At 38.6% G+C, this 9,192-nt stretch overlaps 1 long non-coding RNA gene across 2 annotated transcripts in view; it reads right to left on the bottom strand.

The window, feature by feature from the left end:
* Positions 1–7,954: 7,954 nt before the first annotated feature.
* The window catches only part of LOC112545266 (uncharacterized), a 73,928-nt gene continuing 72,690 nt past the window's right edge, over positions 7,955–9,192 (bottom strand). For both annotated transcript variants that reach the window (XR_003088731.2, XR_003088732.2), the window contains exons 3-4: positions 8,756–8,846; positions 7,955–8,204 (exon numbers count right to left, since the gene is read on the bottom strand). This is a non-coding gene — a long non-coding RNA (uncharacterized LOC112545266). The remainder of the gene's footprint in view (positions 8,205–8,755; positions 8,847–9,192) is intronic.

Raw genomic sequence — 9,192 nt, 5'->3', positions numbered from 1 at the left:
CCCCTGGAATCTCACAGCTTTTCTACAAAATCACTACCTCCTGTATTTTCCTCAGAATTGCCAACTAAATGAAAATTTTAAATATTTATTGTTCAAAGCATATTATGGTGACAAATGTGTAACCTTTTAATCTGATGAATGAGTAAAATAGGCACAGTTTACTTTTAAAAGATACACAAATTAGGCTAAATACCCTTATTAGAAAAATGAGTTTGGCAAAGAGACCAGGGAGAGAGGAATGATTTATGTTGTTTTGTTATGTGTTCAAGCCTCATCTTCTAGAAGTAAAAGTAAAGATAATTAGAGAAAAAGATACAAATAATATTTCCAGTAGGTTTTGGCTAATGAATGTTGTTAAAATAAGGATAGATCCAAATCTCCTCAAAAAAAAATCCAAGCTTTCTGAGTGTTTGAGATAAGACAAACATTTTTTTTCCCTTCATTTTTGTATTCCTCTCCACTTCTTGATCTTGCCTAGGACTGAAATCAGAAATATTAGTTTCAGAAAAACTGCACCTGTGGCCCATTTCTCCTCCAATACCTGCTCCAGGAATGCCTGCTCAGGACTCAAACCTCTAGCAGTCACTTCTCTCAGGGGAGGGATCCTCTAGATTGAGGTCTAGGCTGCATCCCTTCCACTCGCTGTGATTCTCCCCAATGAGCTATGACTAAAATCCAGCATCTCCTCATTTCCCCTCTCCCTGCACTTTGCTTTCTTTATAATGGCTTTGATCAGTGTATTCTGTTGGTTACTTGTGTCCCAAACAGCTTATTCAAAGCAGAGGACATTTATTTAAGAAGAAAAACATACAAAGAAAAAAAATCTAGGGATTACAACACTTTATTTTATCTCCTACATTGGTTTTAAGGAGACCATGGCATGTTCCAGCCTTTCCAACCCTTCAAGAAGCTGGAGTCCTCTGCTGGACAGAAGGTCACGTCTGCCAGATCAAAAAGAAGTCCCTCGAGTCTGTTTGGCTCAACTTTTTTGCCCCAAAAGCAAGCTTACTAAAAACAAGTAAAACTAGTCACTTCCCTTTTCCCCTAGTAGGCCAAACACTCAAAGGACTGGATATCTGCATAACCAGCTGTGAGATTTTACATTAATCGCCCTTTAGTTATTTTAATGACTCAAGAATGGTATGCCTTCCAAAGGAACCAGCATATTATCCATGGCTCATAGAGATATATATAATATTTATTAAATGGACTACCCTGGCCCTACATCACACACTTTGGTTGAGGAAAGAAGAGGCACAGAACCTTCTGCAGATCTACCAGGATTAGTGGAATTTGGAGACAGGGCCCCTTTCCTCCCCTGCTGACTGACTGAATGATTGATAAGAAACTCTGCAAAGGGAGTAAATTATCTGGACCCTTGGATTATAATATACTAGCAGATTTAGCTGGTATTGCCTGGGTCTTCAGGGCAGTGACTTGGGGTTGTGGGGGGGGGAGGGGGTGCAGGAGGCTGGGTGCCAGAGAAGCGTTCTCTCCCCAACCCCAGACTACACAGGGCCTGTTTTCTTCCTTCCATTGTCCACCAAGGGCCTGTTCTCTTCTCCCCCACCCTGCTACTCCCCAGCCTACAGGTACCTGTTTTCTCCCCTCCCCCCAGCACTGCATCCAAGGCCCAGGAGGGGGGAAGGGTTTGGAACAGGGGGGCTACTTAGCTGGTGTGCTGGCAGGCAAGGTGGCAGAGCTCCAGCCCTCTTGACCATTCACTTGATGGTATGGCTGCTCCCAGTGGAGACTCTGCAGGATAGCTCTCCCTTGCAGGCTCACTGTCCCCAGTGGTCACTCATAGAATTATAGGGCTGGAAGAGATCTCAGGAGGTCATTGGCTCCAACATACTGTCCTAAGCAGAACCAATCCCAACTAAATCATCCCAGCCAGGACTTTGTCAAGCTGGGACTTAAAATTCTCTAGGGATGGAGATTCTACCACCTCCTTCAGTACTGTTAATTAGCAAATATAGCCCATGGGTTGTCCAAGTTCCCCCCTCCCCCCCCGGATATATATGTCCGCTGTTATGCAGTTTAATTTTTACTCATATTACTGGTATCATGGTGTAGTAATATTTTAAGACTCGTTTCCACACTTTGGCTATCTCTCTGTGCAAGAACCCACTTCGCCAGGTCTTCTTCTAGATTTGGCCACTTGACTTTCTTTCCTCTTTAGTGAGGATTTAATTTCTCAATAGCCACTTCTTCTTTTCTCCACTCGCAAACAGACTTTTCATTAATGGAAAATTTTCTGCCTGCTTCTCTATTGCCATTTTCTATTGCATATTTAACAACAGATAGTTGAAAATCAGCTGTATATGGTTTGCATTTAGGCATCTTTAAAAATATTTTCTTGGACTATATTTGTTATAAACTGAAAAAGTTTTAAAACTTTGTGGTTGGTGTAGGTTTATATACTGGTAATAGGGTAGTGCTTATTGCTTTTTATAGCTCAGCAGCCTCAGCCATGGTTCATTACCGGTATACCAAGACCCAGTATTATCAGGCTGCATGATGTCGTACTCTCCAATGTTTATAGCTGGCGAGTGGCAACAACATCGAAGACCATCATATTCTTTCATGAAGGCGGTAGAAGTCTCTTTGATACGATAGTTGATGACTTTGTTCTGTGATAATATGTTAACTGACTGGCAAAATTATACTGGCTTTGCCTTTCATGCAAGCAATAGCTGTACTGGCGAATGCTGACAACTTCAAAGTCAGGACGATTACGGTACCATAGACAGTTTAGGGTTTCAATGATACTATAAACAGAGAGGATGATTCACCATACCCTACTATTCTATACTATGTATATACCTAATGAAAAGAAGCCAACACAGATTTCGGTCATTTATTGTTCTTTACGAAAACCTGTGGGTTATGTACGCCTGCAGGTATTCTAATATACTTTTTACATACAATAGAAAAACTGCAGGTAATACATGAGTGTGTGTTATACTTGGATGCATGCTATATTTGCTAATTTATGGTAACCCATTTCAGTTCTTCACCACTCTCCTAAGGTATGTCTACACTACCCCGCTAGTTCGAACTAGTGGGGTAATGTAGGCATACCGCAATTGCAAATGAAGCCCGGGATTTGAATTTCCCGGGCTTCATTTGCATAAGCGGGGCGCTGCCATTTTTAAATCCCCGCTCGTTCGAACCCCGTGCCGCGTGGCTATACGCGGCACGAACTAGGTAGTTCGAACTAGGAAGCCTAGTTCGAACTACCTAGTTCGTGCCGCGTGTAGCCACGCGGCACGGGGTTCGAAAGAGCGGGGATTTAAAAATGGCGGAGCCCCGCTTATGCAAATGAAGCCCGGGAAATTCAAATCCCGGGCTTCATTTGCAATTGTGGTATGCCTACATTACTCCTCCAGTTCGAACTAGCGGGGTAGTGTAGACATAACCCTAGTGATATAGGTTTTCCTAATATCTTCCAAACAGCTCCTCCTTTCAATGTTATGTAATACCATCCCTTTACGAGTGCTTCCAGTTGTCCAACTCTTGGCACAACCAAACCCTGACCTTGTTTTAAGTTGGGAGAAGAGGAAGCTGCATACCAAATTCGGTGGTCTCAGCTCTTTCTCTTTAGGAGGTGTTCTTGAACAAATGGACTTGCACACAGACACACAGATAGACAGGATGCACTCTATTATATATAGGTAGATAGATAAAGTTTGCAAACTGTAACCAGTAAATACAGATTAAGGGAAGATTTATTTTTCGATGGGATTTTTCCAAGGGGTGCAAGAGAGTTGAACTACACCGAGATTTCGGAACCTAAATCCCTGTGATATCTTTGAAAATCCCAACTGCAGTCCTAACTCAGGCAAAATTCTCATTAGTTCAGCAAGTCCTGAATAAAGGTTGTAGGGTTTCCCCTTTAAACTATAATGAAGCTGTTTTAAACACACTGTTAAATTTCATAAGATATGCAGAAAATCGCTTTGTACTGACAGTTTTTAGTGAAAGTTTCTCTCTATTAGAGCTGTTTTTCATCTATGGAATATCTTGTGAAAAGCGCTTTTGTCACTAGGTTATAAAGTATTTGTCTCTAGGTTATAAAGAATTGGAGGACAGGACTATTAAAGGAGGATTAATGGGTTTTTTTCATCTTCAACATTTAGTTTTATTTTGGGGGTTGGAAAATAGTCTAATAAATAGCAGAGAGTTAAAGAGTTCATCTCTCTAGTACAACAATGATTTTGGAGCACTCCACAGACTAATGGGTGACTTAATAGCTGAGGTTTTCAGCAAGAGCAAAGTAAATAATTCCTAAAATATAGTGCTAAACAAAAAATGTTCTGAGCAAAGTTCCCTCTTATCCAAAAATATACTTTAATGTAAAATTAAGTTTTCATAGGAGAATATAAATTCTAACAAAAATACAAATTATTTTCCCCCATGAAATTTCAAAATGATTTTAATCATATTAATAATTTTGATAACTTTTAAAAATAGATGTTGGGAGGAAGAGGAACTTGAAATAGGAAAAGCCAAAATGATTTTTTGTTTCAAAATGTTGATTTGTAATGTAAATTTTTTTCTTTTGACACTAATATCCCCTATAGCAAAACCAAAACTTTCCAACAGAAAAGATGAATGGATTTTTGTTGTTCAGTTTCTCACAGGAAAAAAAATCACTTTCCTGACCACCTCCACCAAAGTATTTTTAAAAACCAAAACAAATCAGTATTCTTTCTTCAATAGGATCATGTAAACTATGAATAAAAATATACCCAGATGTGTGAAATTGCACAGCCTATTTGTAACTCTGTTGCATCTTGAAAAATTTCTTCAACTACACATGAACATCTGATAGACACTTAAAAATTTGAATCTTCCTCAGCAATGGAACTATGGCACTACAAGAAATCTGCCTTCCTTGGTCCGCCAAAGAGCACAGAGCTGGCCATCAAGGTTCCAAAATCCTGAGGAGGCATGACCAAGGAGTACAAATTCCTTGCAACATTTGCATTTTAATACGTCGGTTATTTAAAATAGCCTTCTTCATTCAAACCATTAGAAGGGCAGTAATTCATATAATAAATGCTTTCTCTTGCTAATAAACCCCATCTGGTCATACCAGCCTGGTATGGAAATGTCAACCTCTACGTTAGAAGGGGTAAATAAAACCTGATTTCTTAGACTTTATAGAAGATTACGGTTTGAAGGACCTCAAGTTTTTCCTCTTCCTCTTTCACCCCTTCAACTGAGGCAGAATCAAATAGATTCTTAGACCATCACTGGCCAGTTTTTGTCCTCTTCTTAAACCTTCATTGATGAAGATTCTACAACCTTCCTTGATAACTCAGTCCAATATTTAGCTATTCTTATAGTTAATTTTTTTCCTCATATCTAACTTCAATCTCCCTTGTTGCAGATTAAGTATATTATTTTGACTTTTCTTATCTTCAGTGGACATGAACAACAACTGATCGCTTTCCTGTTTGTAACTAGCAGATTTACCTCAAACTTTTTGCATTCAACATTACTTTCATTTACTAGCTTTAGCCTAAAAGATGCTTTGCCATTATTAATCCAGAATTTGGGGGGTTAAAATCTGGGTTCAATCTCTTGGACCTGAGCTACAGTTTAGTGGAATGGTGTTTGGAGAAGACTGTAGGGGTAAAGAAAGCAGACATGTGGTGATCTTCTGATTTCATGACTGGTGAAATTGTCAAGGATAAATGTAAAACTTTGTGTACTATTTATATCAGAAATCTTACAGTAACTTGTATGCTTAGTAAAAACCTCAGAATAAATGCCTATAAACTCAAGTGTTCAGGATTCAAGACTAAAGGAATGAGCGGTACTGGGGTAATGAGCACCTGTAAAAGTTCCTAAAATTGATAATGTACTTCAAAAAAGTTCAAAGATAAGATAACAATGTGTTGTACTGACTTCCTAGCTATATGGTTTCAAAATACAAAGGAGGAATGACTATAACAAAACTACAACACAAGAAAAATGTAAAGCTAAGAATATCAGGGAGAATGACACTTGAGATTCCTTCCAAAAAGCAAACTAATGCTCACATTAAGCCTATAGCAAGACAATCAGAATGCCAGAAACAATAACAACACAGAGAACTAAGTCCTTATTCAAGTGAATATTTACTTACATAAGACTAAGCAAGGATTGACTTAAACAGACTACTCGCATGAATCAGATGAACAGGTTTTGTCCCATAGCATAACTTGCAGCAAATTTAGCCTTCAAGGGAAAAAAGTGCATACGGCACCAACATCAGTGTCTTATTGGAAAACTCTGGAAATTATCTAAATACAATTATTTCTACTGTTTGTCTTTTATCTTCTTGTTCAGTGAGCCTATGGAATTGATTTTTAGCTCTGAAAAAAGGTCTCCACAAAAGCTTTTCAGTATTTCTTGATTGCAATGCTACATTAACAACTTCAGTTAATATTTTCATTTTCTAAAAGTGTTAGACAAGTGTTTGGAAGAAAAACATAGTGTGCATTCTTACTAAATGTAAAGGGGGTGGGGGAATGATTGGATTTCTTGGACTCTATCATAAAATTTTACATCCTGGGTTACCAGATAACCTGATAATTACTGAAAAGCTACTATCCAAAATTTGCAACCATCAGACTGCCCACTGAAATCCTAGGCAAAAAAAGTAATCAGCTGTCAATATCTTTTGATAGCCCTCATCATCTTATTTCTTCTATTGCTTTTCTTTACTTAGTCCCAGGCATTGGCAAGATCCTGAATCAACAGTAAATGCCCCAGATGGATTTGTGGTTCTGCTCTCCAAAATTTAGTATCCTGCACTGCAATTCAGCTGACTTTTTATTGAATCTGGTCATATTTTTCCACTATTAGTATTCCATCCATCTTCTCTTTGTGCTATGCCCACACCACCTGTTAATCCATCTGTGCTATTTCTCTTTATTGCTTGTGTCCCATGCTTAACTCACTATTGCATCCACCAGTTCTTTCTCTTTAAATGAAGTCCACTGCCATTGTCCTGCCAAACTTGAATTCAAAACCATCAATTTAATTTATTTTCCCTTATCATGAACTTTTTCCCACTTAAGACTGGAAACCTCCAGTCTTAACAATCTAATATTTACCACAGTCATAAAACTGAGTGATAGCCTCTGAATAGAACTAAAAAACTTGGCAAGTGTCATTTGTTACAAATTCATGCTTCATTGCTGTATAATTTTGCCCTTGTAGTGAGGCAATGTAAATAAGTTTCCCCAAGTGGGTCACAAGCCAGATCCTAATGCATACATATTAATATATATGTTGCGACCATATAGATTTATGTATGCACAATATTTATATGAGGCAGGTTTGTACTTAGACAGTTCATCTCATATCCCCATTAGCCCCTCTATTCCATTTGCAGGTTGTTTAGGCATTGGCCAACTGGACTGGATTTGTTGGAGATTTCCCTACGTGGATTCTAGGGGTTACTTGTTCCTCACAACCAATCATAGCCCTGCTTTGTGTCAGGCCATTCCAAAGTTTGAGCCTCGGGCTCTAAGGTGCTGCCTTATTGGCTAGGAGGAAAGGAGGGAGCTACACCCCTCTTCATTTAGGTTGGGAAAGGAGCTAAGGGCCATTCAAATGCCTCTTCTGCTTCAGCAAGGTTGCCCTGCTAACCTCCCTGCTCCTGTGCGCTGGGCTTAGGGTGAGTGGTTGGTTCTTATCCTGAACATTCTTGTGATGTTAATTTACCGTTGTCTTGTCTTTACTCTTTGGGCTAGAGTTGCCAATTTTGGCTGGATGTATTCTTGGATGTTTTATCACATGACATAATTTTAATTAATCTTTAATTTCTGGAGATTCCAGAGCAATCCTGGAGGGCTGGCAACCTTACTTTGGGACAAGCCAGCATTGTGTTTGAGTTTTCCAAACTGTACTATACTATATCACAACTCCAGGGGCAGACTTAGAGGTTTTTTGCAGGGATAATTATTTGACTGGGCTCTGATGGTAAGAAGGTGAGGAGTATATCTATAGTGATATATTCAGAATCCCAGAGTGGTGGTGTTCCTGGGTACCTTGACCAAACAAAATTCATTAGCAGAGACTTCCTTTAGTTTAATTCAGTTTAACCCTCACTTCAAGGCAGGAGCATAGATTCATGTAAGTGATGTGTCCAGGCATGGGTGCCAGATGATATTCCTGGCTTGACAAATGTTCAGCTTTGAAGCCTGTGAATTAAGATACAATGGCTGATGTCAGAATTAGCAACTATAGCCAAGCTTTATTACAAAGAGCATATTAATTTCCCGCTGGGTTTTTATATTCCTGTTTATTTATTTAATAAAGTGGCATCCTGTGTTCCCTAAACTATGTTTTGCTTATGAGGTGTCTTTGAGGGGATTCCCAGGGCAATTTAACTACAGGATCATTAGGGATCGAGTGATCACTTGCATTATTCTCTTGGCAAGTAGTCATTATAACATTTCTTTGTTCATTGTACATGTAGACCATTAAACCACAGTTTCACAATACATCTTTTAATACATTAGCCTATTTTCATTTCCCATCCCACTTTCTGAAACTCAGACTACAATTTCTGTAATCTACTTTGTTCCATTTCCAATAAACAATATCTATCTATAATACCAGCTATCAGACATTTCTGAAAAAACTAATTGCATATGTTCTTCATTTTCTAGCTGTTATCTTAACATTTGCAGATTTGGCAGGGCTGAACTCCAAATGGGATCATCTGCTTAGAATGGGATCATCTGCTTACCTTATTCAAAAGGATTTTAACTTGTACCTTGACAATAATTTACTTCTAAGTCTACAATCTCCTTGCAGAGTTTTCTCTTGTGTGTTTCCAACTAATCAAGCAAAAAAGAAAAGAAAACTGTATAACTAATGAGCAACAAGCTTGAAATTAGTTAGCTATAAAGAGCACACACAAAAAAAGCCTCAAAAAGGTTGGGAGGAATAATGAGCTGGAATTTACTGAGAGTATATGTTCAGAAAATCTTAACAGATACTACTACTTATCATCCTGTATTTGCACGACTAGGTTTTTATCCACTGTTGACATTACTATTTGTCTTTTGTATAGTCTGAGCAATTAGGAGTTCCAGTCATGAATCAGGGCCCCTCCATGTTAGGCACCTAAAAAAACCAGAACAAAAAGACAGTCCCAGCCCCAAGAAACTTACAATTTAATAC

Source organism: Pelodiscus sinensis, chromosome 2 (genome assembly GCF_049634645.1).
Source record: "Pelodiscus sinensis isolate JC-2024 chromosome 2, ASM4963464v1, whole genome shotgun sequence".
In the NCBI taxonomy this organism is placed as follows: domain Eukaryota; kingdom Metazoa; phylum Chordata; order Testudines; family Trionychidae; genus Pelodiscus; species Pelodiscus sinensis.
Note: the sequence above shows the minus strand (reverse complement) of the source record. Positions and strands in the feature narration are given on the sequence as shown.